Below are 27,559 nucleotides of genomic sequence, written 5' to 3' on the forward strand. Positions count from 1 at the left end.
CATACTTATTACAAATACTCGGTATTTACAAAAAAAAAATACTAACTTATTCTTCATCTATGTACCTTTACCACATAACTGTATGAACTTAAGTATAGTGCGACTTAAATAAGTAGAAATTACATTAAATGGAACTAAAAAAAATCCATACTTACCTAATTGTTGCCATGTTTAAGCATTTTACGTCAAAAATGTGACAGTTACGTAGGAAGTGGCGCCCTCTATAATTTTCTACAATTTCATGTCGGACTATACGGATAACTAAGAACCAAACGCTCAAAACTATGTCCAATGTTTGTCAACCCTAAAAAGGCAATGGCGCTCAAACTTTAGCGCTCTATTTGTTGATATTTAACACATCCCAAGAAAGGAATTCGTTTATCTATCACGTCAAGATTACCAAGAGATAAGCTCAGTCGAAACTCGACCAAGCTTTGTCTTTTATCTAGCACAAACAAATGTTTCCTGTTGCGTTCTTGCACTCTCTTAGATGACAAATTAGTCGCGTTTAAAAGGGCGTTTGTTATATACAAATAAGGTATCGCTTATTGACTTTTGAAGTTTGAATGGCTACATTGGTTACCTGTCCGGTCGGCAAATACATAAGTTCAAAGATTTAGGCATATATTGACTGTTGGAAGAGGGAGTCGTTTCAAGCATCAAAGTATGATTCCTTTTCGTTATTTTAATTTTGATAAAAGCCCGATATTTTCCGTCAATGATTAATGTCCTCTAAGGTTAGGTAAGGTACTGGATCCCGAAAAAAATACAACCCCATTTTTTTAAGAAATCAGCTATCAGGGAGTCACTTACATCAGTTGGTTTTTTTAAACAAGCCATGAAACCAAAAAAGTGGCGCATTTTTAGAAGTGCATATTAAAATATACCCAGGTAGCATAGTTTTAGGAAATCGGCATTTTGCTCTGATGGAATGCTCTTTTGTATACCTAAGATTCTTTATAGGTATTTGCATTGACCTCCAAGGAATGCCAGATAAAATATGCGGTAATACCTGATCCTAATGCATACTTTCTGGATAAAGACACTGACAATTGTCAGACGTAACAATTTGATTAAGTCAGGTGAACAGCATTAACATCACCAATACTTTCCCTTTAACGTATTCAAGTTGAAACAAAGACAACGTCTCTGATTTGCATCCAATTTGCATGCCAATTATTTGATATCAAACCTAGTTTGCATCTAAGGTCAAGCATCAAAATGCTAATTCAACTTTCGCGGCACAACAAAAGCAGCAATAAATAATCATTGCCGGGACATTATTCCTCCCCTGATCATAAACATGGGATGTGTTAATACGTGTTCTGGTACGTTGTTTTCATCTCTCGCGGGCATTAGCTTTAGGCAGAACCAATATGTTTGATCTCCTATCAGGTACAGTTGCTACGAGCCTTGGACTACGTTTATCTGCTGGTTTTTGTGAGGCGATAGCTGCATAAGCGATAGGCCTGCATCTTTTTGTCGCTGCGACGGCGATGTCAAAAGAGAGCGCGGGCGCCCCGCCGCGACGTTTGGAACGCGATTCGAAATTTAAAAAATTCGAACGCTATTTTTAAAGTGAGAAAGGAATTGGATCTTTAAACCAGAATTCGAATTTGACACTAAGGGTCTCCCCAAATATATCGACGCGCATTCGGCAAAAGCCGATAGGAAAAAGCTTTATGTCCGCGCAATAAGAGCGAAAAACCGGTCGACGCGTCCGGCGTCGTCGGCCGTCGCGAGCCGAGCCAAACGACGACTTTTTCGCTCTTATTGCGCGGACATAAAGCTTTTTCCTATCGGCTTTTGCCGAATGCGCGTCGATATATTTGGGGAGACCCTAACTTGGCTGCGTAACAAGCTCACGTTGTAGCCAATTTTTAAAAATGTCTGCTGCAATATCAACGAGGATTTGTTAAATTTTCCTTTTCAAGAGGAGCCCTGATTTTTCCCTTCTATGCTATTGTATAATAAGTTTTATCAATGAACCGACTGAAGAAGAGAACTCGCAAAACTCAACTATTATACATTTTATGACATAATACCGCGCAACAACCCTGAGATAAGTGGTAAAACTGTAGTTAGGCCAGTAGCTTTTTGCTTATATTCTTAATAAAAAGATTGGCGCATCCTACACTAAAACTAAACACGTCATATCATTATATAATATTATAAGATATTATTTATTTATTCTGCATAACCATATATAGCCCAGCTATTCGTCGATTACGCAACGCTACGAATTATAAAAGGCATTATACGTAATTTGTTGGAATCTCAATCAAACCTCGATCGCGCGGGCGGTGCGTGCCACTGCGTTACGCGAGGTAGTCAAAGAGGCCGGCCTTTTATTTCAAAAAATACTTGGTCTATTTATTGCGATTATAAAAATCTGCCATAACGCGTTACTGGCCTGAAATAACCATGAATTGTTCGTTTGTCTTTATCTGTCATTTTGACTTATATATTTGAAAGAAAGGGATAAAATATAATTTAACTTACCAGGCTTGTAAAGTTTTATAAATAAGGGGGTAAGTATCTAAAAATAGTAGATATACCTATTGAGATGAATCGATATTGACTTACTTAGTATTCAGATAACCTTAGCTACCTATGAGTAGGTAATCATATAATGTGATTGTTTGATAAGTTATGATAAATAATACTAGTGATATATCTATGTAGGTAAATGCTATGTTTAGATTGTCTAGTCGATTAAACGTCTATTCTTCTTCTAGTTTCTTTGTAGGTTTTCTTTTTATCTTCGACAGTATACCTACTGCAGTAGAAACGGCAGTAAACATAAACTGCTTATAACTACAGAATTTGTATCATAAACGAAATCGCATATTTATAATGTCGGTCACGGTATATGTTAGTTAAGTTTTTTTACTTCCGAAAGTAGGCACCATGCAATTTTGCTGAATATATTTAAATTCGATTCATTAGGTACTTACGTAGTAGACTCGTATTTTTTCTGGATTAATTCACTTTATATTATATTTTTCCGGATTGTTAACTTTGTTTAATTGAATTGTTACAAATTTTAATTTTACAATGCAGTCTTATTACAAATTTTGGATAACCTAAAGGTTTTTTTGTTACTTACACATAAAATAAGTTGCAAATGCTATTTGGAAGCAAGACTATTTTGCTGTAAGTAGTCTATTTCGTTTTGTAATGAATGCTATTCAAACGGCGACGGCTCTTGGCCTACGAAGCCCACTTTGTTGGTAATTAGGGATGTAAATTCGGTCAGGCCTCGGGCTTTACGATGTTTGTGCAAGAGCGAATTAGCCCGTCGCTCGACAGCTAAATGGAATCATTTTATATTTCGTACATCCCTATTTTTTTTGCGTGATATTAATGGAAATTAGTTTTTAGGCGCGATTGGAAAATTACCTTAATATTATGTTCTTAAATATAATCAATGTTATGTTTTGTTTTGTTTTTACGAATGTAAATCGGCACCTATGGAAATGAATTTAATGAAATCCTGGAAGTTTTGAAGTTAAATGTTCGGTTTAGTTTGTTTAAAATATGTAATATGATTACGAATTGATAGAAAAAACCGGGCAAGTGCGAGTCGGACTCGCGCACGAAGGGTTCCGCACCACAATGCAAAAAAAAAACAAAAAAAAGCAAAAAAAAACGGTCACCCATCCAAGTACTGACCCCGCCCGACGTTGCTTAACTTTGGTCAAAAATCACGTTTGTTGTATGGGAGCCCCATTTAAATCTTTATTTTATTCTGTTTTTAGTATTTGTTGTTATAGCGGCAACAGAAATACATAATCTGTGAAAATATCAACTGTCTAGCTATCACGGTTCGTGAGATACAGCCTGGTGACAGACGGACGGACGGACGGACAGCGAAGTCTTAGTAATAGGGTCCCGTTTTACCCTTTGGGTACGGAACCCTAAAAATAGGTGCTTAGTGTTCTAGTTCTCATGCATTTACTGAGTAAACATTGATGTAATATATAATATAGTAAAGTTATTTGGTTATAAAATTTACAGAGTTAAAGTTAGGTAAATTATTTTTCATATCTCATGCTCTGAAAGTGGGTCGTTGTTGTTCTAAAAGGTGCGCAGAAAGTGATACGTTTATGCTCTAGTGCAGAAAAGTGGTGTACTCCTCTGCGTCCCCGTCCCACGAACAACTGAGTGGAAACAAAATAGAGAAATAGTGTCTTTATTTCCTCGCCTGGAACAATTGGTAATTGTTTAATTTTACTAATCCCACGTTGATCCTTTTTTTTATAAAAAATGATGTAAGTAAATTGTTAAAAACAAATTAATCTTGATTTCTTTCGTTGAATTCTATTTACTCGATTTCATAAGGCGGGAACCAAAAGGAATACACCAAAAATATTTTTTAAACCTTACACTTGCGTAAATGAGCAAAGGCAGAATCTTATACAGCCACAGTTAAACGTTTGTACGATATTATATTGGTTTTTTATTTAAAGTTATTTAGCACTAAGTATATTCATGAAAATAAAATAAAAAACAAGATACAAATTTCTTATATTATTAATTAAATTGTTATTTTATATTTTAAATACTTTTATTATTTTATTACGTGGTGCGGTGCACCAAGGTCGCGGTGCGGTCCGGTAGTGTGTTGCGGCTATTAGAACGAAAAAGTAAAAAATTAAAAAGTAAGAGGCAATCCCGCTGATTTTCATACTAAATGAACAAATTTAAATTTATTTGTTAAAATATGTGTGTTTTTGTAAATATTGCAATCTAAATAATTTTTGCTAGGGGTTATTAATCGTCACACATGTAAAGTCTCCGATTGCAAGTAAGTCCTAAGGAAAAAAATCATGGCTGTAGGTCTATTAGGTAACTTCAATTACTGATTTTGCGAAATTGCCTTGTCTTGTTTGGTTTCCTCGCATTCGATATGAAAAGTAGAGTGTTTAACTCGGGTGAAAGGCACCATTTCTGTCTCGGACTATTGGCGCTCTCACTGCGTTCGAGCGCCAAACTACCTCGACAGAAATGGGTGCCTTTCAACCCTTGGTTAACAATCTACTATATTCAAGCCTCAAATATGTCTTACAATAGGTAATTGGAAACTACGTTCATTATAGTTCGTTTTTATTTAGCATTAGAAATTAGGTAAACAATCTTGATGTGTCTTTTAATTGAAAAACACATTTTAAAAATAAGTTACGGCAAATATGTAACATGTATGTAACAATTATGAATCTAATACAATCATTTATATTCTTCTGCTTTCATAAGTAATAGTTTTTGAATTTTAAAAAGCGTTTTTCAATTAAAAGACATGTCAAGATCGCTTACCTTCTTGCAAGTTCTTTCTAATGCTAAAAAAACGAACTATAGTCACGTAAAATAAAAACTCATTACTTATTAGATTTTATAAATAAAGATGCAAAAACAAGCACTAAACCTACTATAACACAAAAGTTTGTTAATCGACTATTAACACAGATTTTAGTTACACATTTTCTTCCATCACTTCTCCATATTGTAAATAATACAGCGGTGCTTTGTTAGGTATCAGTTTTGCTTATTATTTCAGTCTAATTAAATCAAAAATAAACATAATATATTTTACGTCGACTATACAAAAGAATAGCGATTCTTAAGTGCACATACAATGCTTACACTTGCACTACTGACAGTTAAAGGTTAAATTTAAATGTCGGTTTTATTTCATCCGCGTTATTCATGAACTTTAATTAAAGCCAAGCGAATAAAGAGTTAATTTATTTTTGTTCTTAACCATTTTCCGCGTTCTTTTTGTTTTAATAAGAATCGTGATTAATACTCATGTAGGTAATTATGCAAATAGCTGCAATGATTGTTATTAATTATTAATTTATTGTAAAAAGAGGGTTTATAATCATGTTGTGATTATGTTGGTTCGTGTTGTTAGATGTTGTAATATTACCTATATTATTGCGTAATTTTAATGCCTCGTACACAGGTAAAATTAATTAGTATCCGAGTCATATTTATATAATGATTATAGATAATAATAAAATGTTTTTATTTAGAATAATGTTACATTTAATTTATAATATTTGTTTCAGTTACCCCTTTTGCACAATAAATGAGACTAAGCATGTAAACCTACAATTATAAGTAGGTTTTATTAAGACCGTTTGTCTTAGTAATGTTATAGGTAATTAATCTTATATATAATTTATCTTTAAAACGCCGGTGTCAGAGGAGACGATATATTGAAGTGATCCCATAAGAGCCCCGTTTGTACTTTTTAGGTTGATATGGGACACTATTAGACGAAAACGTTTCTGAATTAAAAATAATATCCAATAATATTTGAAATTTATTCCGATGACGCATGATTTTGTTTTTTTTTTCGGGTCTCGATCGAAAGTGTCAAAAGCTGTGTCTAATGATGCGCTCACCTCGCATTCAGCACAACAAAGACAGTCAAAAACGTTCCCAAACTTCACAAAACGCCACTTTTCCCAACAAACCGTTCCTCTTTTATTGTTAAATAAACCATAAATCGTTATAAAATGGTCATTTCGGCCAGTGAATGGAGTAAAAAAAAGTATTAAGGACATTTTTCGTTTTTGTGGAACTAGCGCCTCATGGCGCTAAGGGCCGTTTACATAATCGCGGGTCCGGTTGTTCAAATAACGTGCTCTCACATCAAAGGACCTTAGATGCTCATCTGTTATTTATGTTCTATAATCCAATGCATACATATTGTTAATTAAGGCTCAGGCGACGTCAATAATCGTAAATTTTGTTTGATTGGGTAAAAAATGTGTGATAAATGTGGTTAAAAATAAGAATTGTCTTAATAAATTTACAGAAAAAGTTACACAAAGATATAAGTATTTAAAATAAGTACTGAAAGCAAATAGGTATATCTTAACCTCTTAAGGTAAACTTTTGAAAAAAATAAAATTTATGTTGACATATTTTTGTCATTATAGTCTGCATAGACTATCGTTGATTTTGAGGTAAATTTTATTAATAGACTTTATATTGATAAATATAATAAAAACATATTTTTAGTTGCATCATTAATATGATACGACATTTGGGTTTTGGAGTGTAAAAATTAAAAACTAATAAATAGAGGTCGGTAGGTACCTACTGATAATCCAATAAATGTCAGATATGACAATATACGAAACACAGCACACTTGAACCATGGCATATTCTAAAAATACAAATCCAAAATTAAAATCCAATCGCATCTCTTATTCGACGACGTTCGGCTTATAAGATTATTTCACTCCCAGCATAAAGTATTGCTCAAAACGATTAAGAAATGCGATTAGACGATAAAATGAAATAATCAGTACTCACGGGTTGCAGGCGCTGACAACTGCTGTTATTGTTGATTAATGTTTATTTTACGTATAAATAACTCGAGTTCGCGGCGCAGACTGATAGAGGGCAGTAAAAAACTGTAATTTATTAGTGGCGACTTCTCGTGTTGGCTCGATCTTAACGAGTGCGAGAAAAAACTGACTTGGTACGTAGCTCGAGCAGCAGTGGCCTGGGGAAGAATAACCCAGGAGTCATTGGGAGCTGCCACCGCTTCCGAAAACCCCGCTCCCCTCCTCCCGATACAGATCACGCATTCTACGAATACCTTGAAAGACACAGCCGACGACCGCTAACCATCCCTTTCGCTCCAAGGCTTTTTAGCGCGGGGGACGAGGGGGGGTTGCGTTTCGATGCTTCCTAAGTTCACCAAGTAAAGGTCACACGGGCTAAGCGTAGCCTGCGCAAGCGCGTTCTGCCGGCAGCGCGCAACACCGGCAGCGCCCACATCACCGACCGTTTAGTTCGCGCCGCACTCACTAACCTCCACCTATCCCGCTCTAACACGCGCCCGCGCACGTAAGAGCTCTTCCGACACGGCGACGTGGAAAAATGTATCTAGTTTTGTGCCGATGCGGAGTGCAGTAGCCGCTTTTTTTTTTCAATAAATTTGTGGTTGTTCGTCTCGCTTAGTCGCCCGCCCGGGGCGGGGGCGAGCGGGACGGCAGATGGCTACCGGGTTACGCCTTCACTCGTTGTTATATAGGTTGGCGTGTTAGCGCATTGCATGTATAAATAATAATGTCGTAAATGGTGTTCGTGCGGTTATATGCCGCTACCGGGCTACGCAACGCCTTCTCTTTTTATTAACGCACTATACCGTATAAGTACTTAAGTATACGCGTATTAAACTTTGACGCTCCGCACTGTTTTTCTAAACTGAATTGAAGTTTTTTTTTAATATAAAATGTGTGCGATTGAAATAGAAAGTTCTAATTGGTTTATTGCTGCCAAAGCATTTTCCAATTAAAATATATTGATTAATCGGTAAACTATTGTATATTTAAAATAATATTAAATGCAACCTAGGAACTTTCTTACAGAAGAAAATATAGGCCCCTAAAAGTCTTAAAACCAGTTGGTAGACATACACATGACTTTACTTTTTATATTAAAATTAAATGCTTCTTTCTTTTAATTTACATAGGTAATCTTACGATTAGAATATCAAAAACAAAAAGAAAAAAATAAAAGAAAAAGAAGACATATTAAAGAAAGAGAAGAAAATTACGATTAGATTTTTTTTCACCACGAATTATTTTTTTCTAAAGGAATACGTCTTATTAATCTAAAATATTATTTATTATCAACTAACTTATTTTATAAGATATGCACCAAAAAGGTAAACATACGGAATTCTAAGAAAAGACCTCAACGCGTGCGCAGTAGGGATGCTGTATCTTATTAGATTTTTGCTTGCATGCAAGAAAAAAGTACCTATATGTAGGTATCGAGAATGAGAGAGATAGAGTACCTATTTGTATGTATAGTCCTTTAGTTATGTATCTATCCACACTCTAAAATTTTAAATAGATAATACTATAGTAATTGTATGTAACAATATCAACATTTAGGTAGGTACCTACCTATAGATTAGGTATTTGAAATTTTGAACTCGTCCTTTTCCAAATCGCTTTCTATGCTAATAAATGTACTGATAGTGAGGTTAAATAGTGTAGGATATTTAAGAGATATTAATACTTCTACGAGTATGTGATGATATGTTGTAAAAGATTGGCCTCTGTTCAGAAGTAAACAAAAGTAGGCTCATAAAATATCTAAAAATATCATCATGGAGCTTCAAACTAGGCTCTAACTAACGGACCGACACGCGACCGTTAAATACGTATACAAAACTACAAAACAAAATGTCACAAAGCCTACAAAGATCCTCCGTCACGGCCATACAACCAATCAGACGTGGACAATGCAAACAAACGCGACAATACCCGAAAACATCAAAACATATTAACGGCCAATTGTTTTCAAAATTGGAATGCATTATTCCAAACTACGGGGAGCTGTGAAACCCTTAAAAAAACAATGACACATCTGAGCTTCGAAATTTGAAAACTTGCGACATTTTTCTACTAGGCCGTTTATTGACTGCGAAACTATAGACAAATGAAAACCGAATGTTTGCTTACAATGCAGAAACAAGAGGGGTAGAAAAAAGTGAGTATAGTCTATGGTGATTTTCTTTTGTTGTTGGCATGAATGGAGACCACACTGGCCAGTGACATGCGTTGCTAATTTTCCAATTTTAAATCCTGTCGAACGAAATGGAATTCTGCGATATTTCACCAAAACTCGTATCTTAATTATATTGGGTCAAGCAGATCTTGTCAGTAGAAAAAGGCGGCAAATTTAAAAAATGTAGGCGCGAAAGGATATCATCCCATAGAAAATTTGAATTTCGCGCCTTTTTCTACTGACAAGATTTGCTTGACCATCTATAGCAATAAAACTTTAAAAAGGATCTTACAACAGTTACATTAGAGTGCATATTTGAAGCAAATGCAGTGAAAGATTAGATAGAAATACGATTAGGCACGGTTTGATGGTTATTGTAATATCATTTTGGCACTTTATATTTCGGGATAGGTTCGGAAACTTTAAAATTGGAATGCGAATCTTTCAAATATTTCTATATTTGCTCATTTATATTATTTGTGTGTTTCATATGTGTTACTTGTGTTTTTCAGTCCACCTCTGTTTTAACTTACTTCGGTCTCCCCTACTGCTTTTCAGTTCCTCGCGAGCCGCAATATTTCTAAATTAATATTTTCTTACTTTTCTACTTGCTCCATTTTTCTGTTTAAGTCCTATTGCCCTATGTTTTTGTATTTAGTGCAATAATGATTAAAAAAAAATTATTATTTACTTGCTTATTACCAGATCATAACATCTTATAAACGGTAGGTACTTACGCCTTACGGTACCTATTTAGAATTCTTTCCCTATCTTACTTATTACCAACTAATTACCAACCCCAGTTACGAGTAGGTATAATGCGACAAAGTATTGCATATTGCAAAAGAGCATCATTCCCATACCTACATTTTTATAAACGGGTTCCTGATAATTTTTTACTCTAGGTCAATCGAATAGTTGTCACCTCGTGAATGTTAAAGTAGACCAGTGACGACTATAATGACCGATCATTTGACAGTCACAAAGAGGATAACATACCACTTTTGTCGCTTACTGTTCGAACGTCAACTAAGCGCATTACTAACACTCGTGTGTACGACTGTATTTAGTAGAATCCATCGCTAAACACTGACAACGGATAATAGGATAAAGAATTTAAGACACGACTGTACTGCCTTCTTGAAAGTTCTCACAACATCATGAGAATGCTCTTTACAATCGATATTCAAAAAAGAACAGCATCGATGTCTCTGTTGTCAACGGACAATTCTTTCTGAGATCAACTGAGCCGACCCTATTCAATTTTCAACCTTAGTATGTCAGTTTTAAGATCAAATTTAGATTGTGCGTGCGAACTATTTTATTGTTCCGTTTTGGTATGAATTGCGTCACCGTCCAAAAAGATTGAAAGACAAAGCACGAAGCGATCGTCGCATTACTCGCTTACTTTCTCAATATCATATAGCACTGTTTTAAATGAATAAAACATGAACTTTATATTTTGTTAAAGTAGGTTTCTTTTCCAAGAAAATTTTGGGCGAGATACGATTTCGATTAATTTAGCTCACACAGTGGGTCTAATGACGAACCAAAACATTTTCGAAGGCGTTCGACTAGTTTGAGTCACTTTATAAGGTACAGATGGGATTTGAGATAGGATACGCTTTTATGGTGCCGGTAGCGTTAACAACGAGTAGATGTAGCGATTGTCGAATCGTAAGGCGATCGACTGTTTAAATTCGCTCAAGACGAATTGAGTGCGATTTTCAATGGAATGTGGGGGAAGAAGGGATTAACGGCTCGATTCGGAAAATGAATTAGATTTCTACTAGACTTCAACAAGTTACGATATGGATAATTTAAATATATTTGTAAGATAGATATGTCAAATTTGACGTTTCCGCGATTCTGGAGGTCTTCTTGAACGATTTCGACAAGTTATGACTTAGATATCCAAGTCACATCTAGTCGATATCTAATGTAGATCTAGTTGATCTCTAAATCGTCTCTAGATCTTGTGACTATCTCGAAATCCGAATAGGCCTGTATTTGTGGTAAGTTGCATTTGTTTTGATCATTCTCAGGGTAATCTTCTGCCTACTACGCATATGTTAACGATAGATATACTGATTCGAATTTCAATGCCAACGTACCTAGGTAATGTATGACAGCACTCCGAATCGTGACCTAGCTGAAGCCCCACAGACATCATAATTGTTACAAAGTCATGTTAGATTAAATTCGCAACGAAATACACGACGGTTATGATTAGCATGTCTGTTTCTAGGCTGTCGTTTAGACCTTAGAGGGAGGTCTCTTAAAGACCAGATCTTAAAAGAGGAGGAGGAGGGAGGGGGATCTTAAAGTTTGGGCTTCCCTTTATCTTGCATAATATCGATTGTCCGAAATACACTTCGCATAGCAGGTTTCGCAGAAACATTTTTAACCGAATGATACTTTTGCATAATTGTATAATTAGCATAACTGTCATGACGCATAACATTCATTTGGCAGAATTTTGAATAGCAGAATACTACTATCGTCGATTTTACATACGCAGAATTGTATGTAGCATAAATTACATTCCACCGAATTTCTTATGGCATATTGCTCATATTGTAGACTTGAATTTCGCAGAATGTTATGCAGCAGAATAAAAGTTCCGCCAAAATTGTTACCGCATAATACTCATGTCGCTGACTGAACCTACACAAAAGGAATTGCTGCCAGAACTACAGGTTAAGTTAGGTTAGAACTGCGACCCCTACATAAAAGGAATTGCTGCCAGAACTATAGGTTAGGTTAGGTTACAATTGCGACCCCTACACAAAAGAAATTGTTGCCAGAACTGTAGGTTAGGTTAGGTTAGAACTGCGACCCCTACTCAAAAGAGGGTGCGTAACGGATGGACCGTTAACAACTTTTGATATATTTTTAGTCGATATAACGATTGAGGGACATAATGCACTTTTGCTATAACAATACATGGTATATTCTTAAAGAGTCTAACTATCGTCAAGTATAATGAACTTGTAATATAACAACTTCTAATCTAACATTAACAGCGTATATAATTAAGTTCGATATAACGCTCAGTTGGCATAATGTAGTACTGGTATAATTTGTAATATTTACTACTATTATAACAACCTACGTATTCGAACTTAAGGCAGGTCTCAGTTAGGTACGACGACGAGCGAAGCGAGGAGGAGTGTTAGGTAGAACTGCGACCCTACAGCGCGCGAGCCGAGCGAGCGAAGCGAGCGTGCCGCGGTAGCGGCCGGCGAAGCGCCAGAACCGACTTTTTTTTATTATAACCTCAACTTATTATTATACATTTGAATACATTATACCATATATACTTATAACAAATATTCATTATATCCAGTAAACGTTATATCGAATAGCTTTTATATCGATTAAACATTATATCCCATGAAAATAGTTATTTTGTTGTTATATCAAAAGTTCATTATACCGCTTAAGTGATTATACACCATGAAATTATATCAAAAGTTGTTATATATTTTGAAAATATATCAAAAATTGTTATATGGATCATTACACATCCCTCAAAAGAAACTGCTTCCAGAACTGTAGGTTAGGTTAGGTTAGAACTGCGACCCCTACTCAAAAGAAACTGCTTCCAGAACTGTAGGTTAGGTTAGGTTAGAATTGCGACCCCTACTCAAAAGAAACTGCTTCCAGAACTGTAGGTTAGGTTAGGTTAGAACTGCGACCCCTACTCAAAAGAAACTGCTTCCAGAAGTGTAGGTTAGGTTAGGTTAGAACTGCGACCCCTGCTCAATAGGTACTGTTGGAGTAGGTATTCATTGGTGTAGTAGGGTACGGAAAATTAAAAAAAATAGAAATAGATTTTATATCTGTATGCGATACCTATTTCGGCGAGAAACTAACTATCCATCAAAATATTATTCTCATCAACAGTATGCCAATGAATTATTCTGCCTAAGGAAATTGTGCGAAAAGACAGTATGCCAAGTACATATTATGCGACGCAATTTTCGGCAAAACAATTATTCGATTATAGTATTATTCTTCAAATTGAGATTATGCCATTGCATTATTCTGCTTTACAAAATTGTGCGAAACAACAGTATGCCATGAAACTTATGCAAAAAGTAATTCTGCGAAATGATGATTCTGCCAAGGGTTGCTATGCGAAAGTAAAATATGACAATAAATTTTATGCAACATATTAGTAATCCTAAAGTTTGAATTAAACTAGCTATAACTTGATTTTTGTTTTACCTACTTTATTTTATGGCACATAATACACCAACTGACTTTTTTCCATAAAAAAGACTTCCCTAATTTAAATTTGGTTTTCAAAACATGACATATCAAAACATGGCTTTCATTGAAGTGTAAAAATTATATACGAATTCTTAGATACATCACAGGTACTATTAGTTTATGTCACATTTAGAAGATAAAAATTTAATGTAAAAGTGTAATGTAGTTTACAATTTGTTATAATAAATATAATTATTACACGCCCCATTAGATAATTCGAGAAAATGGTGTCCCGAGCTAAGTACAATTGACTGCTTTTTCTGACAATTTTCCTGTTTTTAAATAGTATTTTTTAAATTAATACAATTACTTCCCCCGACAAAAGACAAAGCTCGCATTCTATTCATTTCAATATGCTGCTAATTTATTAATATTATCACATTTTAATATCTATTAAGTTAATAAAAGATTTGGCAAAGGTCGTAAAAAGATAAGATATGATTTAAAGTCGACGTTGACTACCTGAGCGGCGGGGAATGCAGGAATCCGGTGGCAGATTGTTGATTAACAGAGCCTATTAATTATAACTCTAAATAATATAATTCTGAACGAGCTCAAGATTAAAACCCGTCTCTCTACTATCTCATCATCATCATCTCAGCCATAAGACGTCCACTGCTGAACATAGGCCTCCCCCTTACATAGGCCTCCCCCTTGCATAGGCCTCCCCCTTACATAGGCCTGGCCTGGGGCTCTACTATCTGTCTCAGAAGAATCCTCGGCTTCTTTGGGTACTTGGCCCGGCGGAAACCCGACAGTCTAGAGAAGTTGATGATCGGTGGCCAGGTTGAGGGCAGAAGAGGCAGAGGCAGAATACCCACATGCTGGTTTGATGCCATTGAGGAAGTCACATGTGTCAAGTGCCAGGGTAGGGCCGTTTCGGCGCGATTCGGGAAATGAATTAGAGATCCACTAGATATGAAATAGTAAAGATATGTGACGTTCCACAGTAAAAGGTACCATTTCCCCGGCTGAATATTGGAGCGGCGTTAATAATAGCGTAAGCGCCAGCTGCCATAAGGTAGGTACATTTTGCCGTGGAACGTCACATATCTTTACTGTTTCGAATCTAGTGCATCTCTAATTCATTTCCGAATCGCGCCGTAGGTATAAGACTATCGGCGCAATTCGGGAAATTAATTAGAGATTCTCTAGATATGAAATAGCTGGTAAAGATATGTGATGTTCCACGGCAAATTTGTTGTATGGGAGCCCCACTTAAATATTTATTTTATTCTGTTTTTAGTATTTGTTGTTATAGCGGCAACAGAAATACATCATCCGTGAAAATTTCACTAATCTCATTACGGTTCATGAGATACAACATGGTGACAGACCGACAGACGGACAGAGGAGTCTTAGTAATAGGGACCCGTTTTTACCCCTTGGGTACGGAACCCTAAAAATAGCAAATTTTAAATATAAATGCAGCAAAATTGTGGTCTAAATTATAAATGGCAAAAAACAAAGACAGTGTAGGTATTTATAATGAATAGGCCTGCCCAAGCAATTTGAAATCGGAAAATGCGGTCGCCTTATAATTGTCCTTAAAATAATAATTCAATTTTGCGGTCCACCGATAAAATTAGTTACAACCTTTGTCCGATCCTTATGCAGGGGACAATAAAAATGCAAATGGCGACGGTGATGCTTAATTTACGATGTTGAGACGTTTAAGAGAACTAACACACTACATACGCCACTACTAATACTACAATACTGAAGTAAGTACCTACTTTAATTGCCAATTTACCCTAAGCAAAGTGAATTCAAAATAAGAAAGACCTAACAAAAGTTAGTTTAAATATTTGCTATTTGGTAATTGTAGGTATTATTCTGAATAGATACACCTACTTATACAGATTGGTGCCTATAACAGGAGCAATAAATTAAAATAGGCTGTACTCCTCAAACAGGCCAACATTTGTTCAGCAACTTTTAAAAATACATAACTTATGTTTTGATTACACTTTATAGTGTATCCTTAAACGCAATATATTGAAAATTTTGTTATGTTTAAAGCGCGACAGACAACGTCAAAAACACTGATTACAGCGTACATTGAAAATAATATTTAATTTGTACGAAAAAAAGAAAATCTAAAGATTTCGTACTATTAAAAGATGTTAATCAAAAGTTATAAGTATCGTTTGAGGAATGAAATATATGTTTTGATTATTATAGTCGGTATGTAAATATAAAACTTTTTTTTTACCTACCACTATTAAAGTTTTCAAATAGGTATATAATATTTAAGTATATCTACTACATAATATTTTGAATTTCTGAGATAGTTTTTTCGCCAAGTCATAAAGATATATAATTTAAAGACTGTACTTGTTTTCTCGTCAATGAATTGTAGGCAAGTGTAAAGGGTCCCTTCATAATTGGGTGACCGACGATTGTTAGCTGTTGACCGTTTTATAGCCACTGCTCATTTCGCTACTTAGCACGGCTATACATTATCTAGCTCAATTTTCCTGTTATGAGGAAGATATATGAGGTTATTTTTTATACGTAGTTCAATAAACTGTTATGCCATAATTATTTTATAATATACCTATTACGAGTATGTACCTACAGATTGTAGTAGATAATTGTTTTTCATCGTATTTTCTCGGAAACGCTTGCATTTGTCATGCTACTTCTATCAACCTCACTACTTTTTTATATCGAGACTGACTGAAATAGCAAGACACGTTCGTAGGTACGTAATAATTATGCACTACATTATATATGTACTTATAATAATTTCCCGCACAATTATCCCGCAATCTGCCTCAAGACACCTCACAATCGCGAAATAAATTTAAATATCCGTTTGAACTTGGAAATTAACTATTACGTATAGTTATACAATTGATTAGGATTTTAAATACGTAAAACATTAATTGTTATTTAAATACATGCTGAGATAATAATCAGCTTACCTGTCTACTGTCAAATCATGCAAATAGGGCTCGATTCGGATTTTGAAATAGACATAGACATCGATCTATTAGACATCTTTTAGACATCACCAAGATACGATAACGATAATTTTAAGATCTAACCTGTCAAATTTGACATTTACGCGATTCTGGAGATACTCTTGAACGATTTCCACAGGATATAACTTAGAGATCCAATTCACATCTAATAGATATCTTACTCTATCTAACGTAAAAGTGACATTGGTTGCCCGAATTGCGCTGCAAAGGAGAACTAGTTGATATCTAAACTATAACGTATCTAGAATGGATCTAGTACGTGTCGTCTCTTGTGAATATCTTGAAGTTCGAATACGGCAGATAGAGTAAAAAGTCCATTACACTATTATAATTGATAATGAAAACATCGTACTTTACATCCTAGCTTACGTTTTAATAAATTAAATAATTTTATTAATTTAATTACAATGAAACAACACATCACAAAGCGAGACCGTCTTATATCACCAATATTCTTAAAAACGACATTTATTTTTAAATAACCGACGTCAACACTAGACGACCTGGTCGAGCTTGAGATAAGTCGAAATAAGTTGTAAATTTTGACAACTTATTTCGACTTATCTCAAGCTCGACCAGGCCCCTGTTTCACCAACGTGACAGGTGCGACGAATTGTAAAATCACTGTTGCTGACGTCACAGGCATCCATGGGCTACGGTTACCGCTTACCATCGGGCGGGCCGTATTCCTGTTTGCCACCATCATTGTATTATTAAAAAAAACTTTATGATATCGGAAAAAAACAGATATTTCTCTTGCTAAGTTTATGACAATTGTCACAAGAAACACTACAATTGTCACGAAATTCCGACATATAACTCATTACCTGTCAAGAATTACCTACAATTCTTCTAAATCTTTGACAATTGTCAGAAACTTCGCAGGAGAAATATCTGTTTTTTTCCGATATAATAAAGTTTTTTTAAATAATACAATGATGGTGGCAAACAGGAATACGGCCCGCCCGATGGTAAGTGGTAATCGTAGCCCATGGATGCCTGTGACGTCAGCAACAGTGATTTTACAATTCGCCGCACCTGTCACCGATGTGAAATTGGGGCCAGGTGTCTGTCTGCAAAAAAATCAATTTACATGTACCTATGTACCACCGTATCATTTTAAACAGCTATAAACACATATGGCTTCTAAAGGCACTTACAGCATTTTGTATTATGTTAGAATATTCTATAATGAATGTATTATGCAGATCGAATCGATATTATTCTTCATTCGATAAATCTGCACAGGCGCGACAAATAAGTCATAACATTGGAAACCGTGGAAGGACGATCGTTTTTGCAGGTTTTGGCATTTTAGTCGCGATTTATAAAGGTATATTATTATAAATCAGCGAGGCCCAGACACACGTGGGTGATGTGTCAGCGTGTAAATTAGGAGCAAATTGAGAATGGAATTTTTTTTTTTTTGAAAAGATTAATCCCTGAATTCATGAACGTGACTGTGTTAATTCTAGAGGCCGTTTTGTCTCAATAATTTAGACTAAGATACGGATAACTTACTTCCAAGACTAAATTTTAATAATACATACTAAATTGAGAAATTGTTCACGGGTTGCCTAATAATGGCCCAGGGCCCAATAATGGTAAAAATGGGGTAAAATTAAAATGTACATAGTAGGTATATGGAAATAGCAGTAAGGAGTAGTAGTAGTGAAACACTTTATTGTACAAAAATCAAAACAAAACAGGAAAAATAACATTCGTCATTAGTACAAAGGGTACCCTTTAAGGAATCTCTTCCAGTTAACCTTTGACCAATTGAGGGACAATTGGGAATAGTATCACTTCAAAATTTTTTTCGACATTTTATGTTTATTTTGACGCATTACTTAATTAGGGCATCGAAATAAATAAAAAAATAAAAATAGCTTAGCTTATCCTTACTGGTTTTCTTAAGTACCTACATATAATATTCGTTTCATCGTTCGCTCGCTCTCCCACAAGGATTTCCATGAGCGCTCTAAGCTCTAAAGGATTTCCATGGCCTTAATTAGTAACCATCCTATTGAGACCAGCGGTTTGACCAGTGGATTTCGGTACACTCTAAATCTAGATAGACATATATACTTCAAGGATTTGCTGTGTAAGAGACTTTATTGGGACAAAAAATACAAACTAAACAATAATAAAACTAAACTACATGGAATATAAAACTTAAAATAATCATATAAATAAACTTATAAACTTATAAATAAAGAATGCTCCCTAGGTCGCTGTCATGTGTTATGGTGCCCAGTAGAATGGCAGCGTTACCTCGTTGGATGGCCAGACTTACGGCTCGATTCGGAAAATGAATTAGATTTCTACTAGACTTCAACAAGTTACGATATGTATAATTTAAAGATATTTGTAAGATAGATATGTCAAATTTGACGTTTCCGCGATTCTGGAGGTCCTCTTGAACGATTTCGACAAGTTATGACTTAGATATCCAAGTCATATCTAGTCGATATCTAATGTAGATCTAGTTGATCTCTAGATCGTCTCTAGATCTTGTGATTATCTCGAAATCCGAATACAGGCATAAGTCTCTGGCCGAAGTAGCTGCCAGCCCTCTGGTCACCAGGATTTGCTTGTTTTATATGTTCTACATTATGATTCAACCAAAATAAAATTTAGGTACGCACGAGTCGAAAGTGTGCCCAGTCTGTAAAGTTGTTTAAAAAGCAACCAAATGTAAATAACTTTCCAAATGATTTAATTTGTTTGCTCTTCGCACATGCTAATATGCTTCAGCAATGAGTCAGCCACCATTAAGACGTAAAGCGATACTTTAGAGGCCACTTAAATAACACATCTTAACTCAGATCTGTAATCTGAGATGTGAAACGAAACGGCTAAAGTATACCATATTGGAAAAAGTCCGATTGATATTAAACTGTACACAAAATTTGTGTACCTTATCTCTTTGTTTTAAGAGCTAGTTCGGCAAGCCGTTTTGTATGTTGTCATAATTGGAAATGAAGAATAAAGTTTTTTAAAAATTGCTCGGTGATGAAGACGGTTGAAACTGCTCCGTGTAATCGTTTTAATTTTGCTTAAGTGGAAATGCGAAATTGAATGCGAGTATTAGGTACCCTTCATTTAATTCAATATTGTAAGCAAGCTGAATTTGCATGCAAGGTCTTAATTAAGAAAAACTTGTATTGATTTTAATCAGATTACCAACCAGTTAAAACTTTATAAAAACCGACATTAAAGGGCTAATTTTAGTAAATGTATCATCTAACATAAGAGAAAGTTTATTGGCAACCATGACGACTTGCTCGCACCTAGTGAAGAGGCAGCCCTATATGGACCAAGCAAGACATTGGATATACATAGTTCTATAATTCTTTCTTAGTTTCTAATAATTTAAGCGACTAATTAACTAAATCATGCCGCATGCGGCCCGCGAGTCTCTCTCACTTGCTGCCCGCGAGTCTCCCTGGCTATTTTGTAAATATGTAATATTGACAAAGGACAATGCCTGATAAAGTCATAAATATTAATAAAGTGCGGCCCGCGTCAACTTCAGGTAACTACTATAGTGGCCCTTGGCTGCTAAAAGGACCGCAGATCTAAATTGTTAATTAATATGATACTTATCTGTTTCATTTTTTCGTGTAACTTTCGATGTTCTTAAAAGCATTTTTACGTTCAGGAACATGTATGCAATCCGCCGTAAAAGAAAACCCGCGTCAACGAAACTTTCTTCCACAAAGATTTTCCATGAGCAACGGATGCAAGATAAGACCAGCCATACCTCACAGGAAGTCCCTATTTGACAACATTGTTTGAAACCACGCGCACGGTCAAACAAGACGTCTTAAAAACACTCAAATCAATCCATATTCTCGGAACAGTGCGGAAAACCGATAGCATTGCCTTTATTACCTTAAGTAAAGGAAACTACCAGATACAAAAACAGTCTGAAAATGAATTCGTTTTTAAATTTCGGCTTTAATTCATTAGAAATAAGGTGCTGGGTTGTGTTGTAATGGGTAAAAATGTGTTTTACAAAGGTTATTGTGTATCATCGTTGGTGGTGACACTTCGCAAATAATGTTGCGGCGAGACCACCGTCAGTTGGCGGAGGCTTTGACGACGGCGGGCGGTCAGGACCTCAGACTGACAAAGTTTGACAATCAATGATCTATGTGTTTGTGCGTAAATGACGAATAAACGGTGTTTGCTTACATAATTGCCAACCGACGGTTCTTTTGAGTTGGATTCTATATCATGTTTGAAAAGTTTACTTACATTATATGCGTTGTTATTTTCTTTACAGCCTGTCAAGTGTCCGCCCACCCCCAATTGTAAACAATCCTTAGCCTAGATTACTGGAAGATTATATCAATAGTAATTATTAAAAAATTTTAATTTAACCTTTTAAATACTTATTATTAATATAATCTTCCAGTAATGTTGTAGTTAATCAAATCGAAACATGTACTATTAGAAGTATTAGAACAAATTAAATTATGTTCAGAAAACCTTATGGGGGCGCAATAAGCCTTCAGTAAGAAGTGCATATACTTGGAAAAATTCAACCTATGCCGCTGTGGCCCGGTGGCCGAATGGCACAGGCACCTACCGCGATAGCAGAGAGTACGCTGGTTCGATTCCAGCTGGGGGCACTGGAGGCCTTGGTCACTTTTTCTTAGTATGTATACATTTATTTCAGTCTATGTATGTATGCATTTAGGAACTGGTTCCTCCGTTCTCACTACGTACTTATAAAGATATTCAATCCGGTATTAAAAAAAAAAATTAAAAAAAATTAAATAAAATATCTTTATTTCAGAATATTAAAAAATTCCATACAATATTGTTAGTATCATATCATTAGTATCATTACAGCTACATGTTAGTAAGTACCTACATTAAAAATTAATCATTATCATTATACACACACGTATTGACACATAGAGAAACAGTAGGTAGAGCCTCGCTAATCCGGTGATCCCTGTAGTGCAGACGGATTCGACCCTGTTCAGAAATGTTTTGCACTGCCTTTCATAGTCATTCTAGAGGAAAATATTATGAACATAGTAGGTGCATGTGTACGTTTTGTTTATTATTAATTTTATTATAAAGTAGTTTTATATAAGTATTTCAGATTCATTGTTTGTTGACCAATAAATTTATTACTGTTTTGCTTTAGTTAAATGAATGTACTTTTTATTTTTTAATGATATTTTGCAAAAGCTTTTAATTACGAAAATTATTCCTTAACATTCTTTGTCAACGTATTTTAGGCCAGCCTGTACATGTATGCTTGTATTGCATACATGTACAGGCTGGTAATATATGGTGTCAGTTATTCCATGTCATTGAATACCTATCTAAAACAGAACAATATCTACTACGTAACTCTCTTGGAATTCCATTCAATCTCTGAAACTTCCAATTTCGAATATCCCACATCAATGTGACTCAAGCCTATCGTGACGTACGCATAAAAGGTCCGCCTGTAATAATAGGAGGACAAGCAAAGCATTGTACCAACAGCAAGACAATTTAATAATCATAAATAGACCTTAATCTAGTCAGAATAAGGTCTATTAATACTCAGTCACCTATGTCACCGATGGTACGGACACTAACATGTAAAGGCCCGACCATTCATCTCCACGGATGACTTACGGAACGGACAGTGTAATGCCCTCGCTCGTAACTTTGCCGTACTCGCTTATTAGAATACACCGACGGCAATCGGTGAAGTCGGCTCGTGTAAGTGATTCTTTATATGTATTAGTGTAATTGCGCCGTTATGTGGGACGACTCTTTCAGTCGCCTTTTTGTTTGGAAGGGCTCGTTTTTCAGCGTAGGGCGCGTGCATGGATGTCTAACAGATATCTACATTGTTAAAAGTAGAATTTTCGTACTGTTGTAGGTTTGGTTTGGTTAAAGGTACAATTTTTTTAGTTTTAATTGTGGCGGTGGTCAAATAAGGCATATATACCTTAACGTTAATAATCTTTAATTAGTACATAGGTAATTTCAACTGGCAGAAGATGTTTGATGTCCTAAAGGAAATGGGTATTCCTGAACATCTGTCTTTTTTGGTGCAAAACCTATACCTCGACGGCAAATCTCGTGTCCGGCTGGAAGACATGGAGTCCAGTCCCTTTAAATCCGGGCGAGGCGTTAGACAGGGTTGCATACTATCCCCGCAATTATTTAACTTGGTCGGCGAACACATAATGCGCAGAGTGCTGGAAAGTTGGCAGGGTGGTATCCGTGTTGGTGGCCACCTAATCAGTAACTTGCGATTCGCCGATGACACGACCATAATAGGCGCCAATGAGACAGAACTCGCCGCATTTCTGAACAGGGTCGAATTATTCAGTGCGCAATACGGCCTCCATATCAACCGGAAGAAGACAAAGCTGATGTTCATCAACAGAGCTGGGCAGATGCAGAGGACGGGGGAACTGCGTGACCTGGACTTGGTAGAAGACTTTGTCTACTTGGGCTCGCAGATATCCAGTAACGGAGATTGCATGAAGGAGGTCATAAGAAGGTCACAAATCGCAAAAGCAGCAGTGAAGCGCTTGGAGAAGATTTGGAGAAACAGTAACATATACCGCCACACGAAAGTCCGACTTATGCGCACCCTTATCTTCTCCATATTCCTCTACGACTCTGAGACATGGGTATGGAAGCCACGTGTGAGGGCAAAAATAGACGCATTCGAGATGTGGTGCTGGCGCAAAATGTTGGGCATATCCTGGACTAGCAATGCACGCACGAGAACTTTCCAAAGTTGCGAAACTTTCCACATGAGAAATTCTCGGTAACTTCTGAGAATGTTCTCGAGAACGAGAATTTATTTATTTATCGTAGTTTATACCATGAATATTCACGATAGTTTAGGTGTACTCCTTATCCCCAGAAAATTCCGACTTTTGGTCGTCCGCTTCCGGTCAGAAAAATGTATGATGGCCCGGCCAAACGGTCAGACTTAGGTGGGGGGTGCTCGACCAAATGTCATAGAGGGACCCTGGCAGTTTTTGACGCCGCCATTTTTTTTCAATATGGCCGACATTTTTTTTAAACTTTTTTAATTTTGTCCTAGCGCGCTGAAAATTTGGTCACAGAATCTCGGGGTCCCCTAGATACTTATTAAAAATTTTGTTCTTGGAAATATGCTACAATTGCGGGAAAACTGGCCACTTTTATTTTGTATGGCAACTTTTAAACGGTGCGTGATAGGTGGGGGGTGCTCGACCAAATGTCATAGAGGGCCCCGAGACAAAACAATCTGCATTAAAAAAAAACAAAATGGCCGACTTTTTTTTTTATTTTTTTCAAGTTGGTCCGAGCGCGCTGAGATTTGGCATGGCGGGAGATAGAGGCCTCTAGATTCTAATGAAACAAAAAAAAATTTGGAAAATATTGTCGAAAGTCGAAATGTTCTCTGATATACAGTGAGAATTTAAGCAACTTATTGGTAAATTTATCACATCAACAAAATAGCTAGCTGTAATAGACAATAATATATGCATAATAACATTTAGTTTTAAGTTATGCCTATTTAAACTTTATTTCAAGTATATTCTCTTGTTTAAACAATAATTTCCATGTTGCAGGAATGTTCTGAGAACATTCTCGAGAACGTTTCCGCTTTTTGGGAATGTTCTGCAATTTGTACATTGCTATCCTGGACGCAACGCCGCACCAACGCGTCTATTCTCGAAGAGCTACATATTACCACCCGGCTTTCAACTACATGCTTCCAGAGAATGTTGACCTTCTTTGGCCATGTGGCCCGCCAAGACCCGTCCAGCTTTGAAAAGCTCGTTCTGGTTGGGTGCGTCGAAGGGAGAAGGAGTAGAGGCAGGGCTCCAACTCGGTGGGCTGTTGCCATACGCGACGCTACGGGCGTCGACATCCAGGGGTCAATACAGCTGGCCCAAGACAGGGGGGTTTGGAGAGCGGTGGTGAAGAACTGCACTCCTGATGGTCACGACCCTCAGCCTTGAGGAACCGACTAAGAAGAAGAAGAATTTCAACTGACATTAATTATACTTAAGTATATTCCTAATACCAATTTCTAATTTTCGAGGCAGCGTAGTTAAACGGTTATTACAAGAAAGTGCAATGAAAATGTTCTGAAATTGATACCAAACAGCACGAATTTAGGCAACCAAAAAAACTAACAACATATTTGACAATAGTCGTTGAATTATTGAATTTTCAGCAGTAGAATTATCCTTACATTGTAATGGTAAATGCACCTTTAGTTGATTCGGACAAAAGGTGCCGCCTAGCACCTATTTACGTACTTAACAATACAGAGTAAAGACGTACACTTCGAGAATGGAACATGCACCAAAAGAATATAGTACTGGTGTATGCCATTTTTTAAGTTTTATAGCAAATTAAGCCAAATAGGTCGGTACTAAAAACAGATAAGTAAGCACTCTATACTTTAAACGTGTCGGCTTGAAAATAAAGGGTTTGAAATGTTTAAAAAGTACTTAACGTCTGTAATGTTTTTAACCAGCGTCTATCGGCTCGGTTCTGAAAATGAATTAGATCTCTACTAGACCTCAACAAGTTACGATATGTATAATTTAAAGATATTTGTAAGATAGATACGTCAAATTTTACGTTTCCGCGATTCTGGAGGTCCTCTTAAACGATTTCGACAACTAGACTGATTATGACTTAGATATCCAAGTCACATCCAGTCGATATCTAATGTAAATCTAGTTGATCTCTATATCGTTTCTAGATCTTGTGATTATCTCGTTTCCCGAATACGCGTGTATATATATTTCCAAAACAGGCATAGGCAAATCGGGAAAAGAAGCGACGCGTATTTTCTTCTAAGTAATTTCCTTTTCGAATATTTATAGGCATAAATTACCTATATATGTAATGACCTAATGACTCATCATCATGTCATGAGCTTGGTCTGAACCAAAAACCAAGGAGTATGAAAATATGAGGTAACTTTGTGTACCTATTTGTTAAAGCACGTTTACACTGAAATCTTATTAATGCCTACATGTCCGCGCTAATAAAAGTCCGTGTGGATGATTTCTACGACTTTACTTAATGTAGCTAAATATATTAGCTATTCCAGATATTTTTAACTTGCCTTAATTGCTCCATAGACAATCCCTCTCGCGCTTAAATATTGTTTAAATGAGACATCACACAAATAACACAACAAATTATATCTATGATAAGGTTGAAGTGTTAAATATGTCTATAAGTGACGATGATCGCCTTCAGGTGACATTTCCATCTCATCAGCACGTTCTCAGGCATAAAAAACAAAAGTTAAGCCTGAGCGGGATTTGTAGAACGGATTTAAGCCGAGTTTCAGCCGCCGCGGGCGCCGCGGCGTGGGAACCGCCCGTATGCTCCCATCCCAATGGCTGCGCGAGCGCAATGAGTCCTGGCACTCCAGTGTAGCGTGATCTAATGATCTCTAGCACTATGTGTAATCGAAGAGCGTACTTATACTGGTGTAAGCTTTCAACTTTCCTATGGTTACTGCATTTGGAATGACACAAAAGCGCGCGGCCACGTCACTCTTCCGTTGATTTACCCCGCATAATCTACTAAACATTTTATATGCAACTCAGACCTTTCCAAGTGTAACTAAGCCTTTAGATTCATAAACACTATATGTAAGCTAAGGTCAGACGGTCAGACTGGTTTAGACTGGACTGTAGCAAGGGTTTTTGAATAGGTGGCCCTGTAACGTGTAGTCTCACTGCCCTACGTTTTGTTTCAAATTGATTCCGTTTATTGGTGGGCTGGGGTGATTTATTGTTTTGTTTTAGGCGTTGCTCGGTCTCATGGTGCAACGGATGATGTGAACTGGGATTATTATTTAAATTATAGAAACGGAAAATAGGTATTTTATTATTTGTGTAATTCATAATCAATGATCTCTTTGTCACTTTTATCAGCTTTGTCTATATCGACGCACTGCAAAGAATTTAAGCAGTCCCAAAAAACAACATAGGGAGACTGGGGTCAATTGAAACACGGGTCAATAGAAACAAGTTCAATAACTCCGAAACGAGTGACGATAGCGAGGCGGTCCCTGAGGGGGAAGGGATCGGCGTTCGTGTCAGAACCGGTCGAGCAGTGCTAGCCGCGGCTCTGTGACCGTCGGACGTTATTACGCGAGTGTATTGCTTTTTCGGCACAAAAAGTAAGTATTTTTGATGTTTTTGTTTTGTTTATTAATCAGTATCCATTGGTAGTACTTTAATACTATTTAACCTTTTGTTTGTATGGTTATTCTTGTTGAGTTTTTAGTGGTATATGTGTACGTACCGTCTACCGTTATTTTTCTATGATTTTAAATATTCACCAAGACGTTGCTGGGTCAATTGAAACAAAATTTACCGTTGTATATGGTTTTAAGCATTTTTTTGCAGTAACATATTTTTTTTGTTTTTAGATGCCGCGAAACCGTCCAAAAACTACGAATCGAGGGGAGTGTGATATAGATATCTACATATTCTAAATAATAAGGCAATAAGTGCCATATGAAAATGTAAGTAAATTCATAGCAATAAATGCTCGGTTTTTTCGTTAAGTTAATGGTAGAAACTACCACTAGCTTACAGTGTTTAAATCAAAGATTGAGATTGTGTGATTTAATCAAGACCAAAAAAAGGAATAAAAATGATTATTACAATAAATAAGTATTTTATTTCTAGGTGTTTCAATAGACCCCATTCATTGTTTCAATTGACCCGGAACCAGGG

The 27,559-nt window shown here is 36.2% G+C and overlaps 2 protein-coding genes across 4 annotated transcripts in view; both read right to left on the reverse strand.

The window, feature by feature from the left end:
* Positions 1-7,765, reverse strand: part of LOC134672401 (protein drumstick) — a 48,610-nt gene extending 40,845 nt beyond the window's left edge. Inside the window, exon 1 of one of the 3 annotated variants that reach the window (XM_063530283.1) lies at positions 7,619-7,765. The gene's annotated coding sequence lies outside the window, so the exon portion shown is untranslated. Of the gene's footprint in view, positions 1-7,329; positions 7,551-7,618 lie in introns of those variants that run through there. The other 2 variants (XM_063530281.1, XM_063530284.1) reach the window with 2 other exon arrangements.
* LOC134672872 (cuticle protein 1-like) overlaps positions 1-27,559 on the reverse strand; it is a 195,652-nt gene that overhangs the window by 97,604 nt on the left and 70,489 nt on the right. The gene's annotated exons all lie outside the window — the stretch shown is intronic.

The sequence above is a fragment of the Cydia fagiglandana genome, chromosome 17 (assembly GCF_963556715.1).
Source record: "Cydia fagiglandana chromosome 17, ilCydFagi1.1, whole genome shotgun sequence".
Taxonomy (NCBI): domain Eukaryota; kingdom Metazoa; phylum Arthropoda; class Insecta; order Lepidoptera; family Tortricidae; genus Cydia; species Cydia fagiglandana.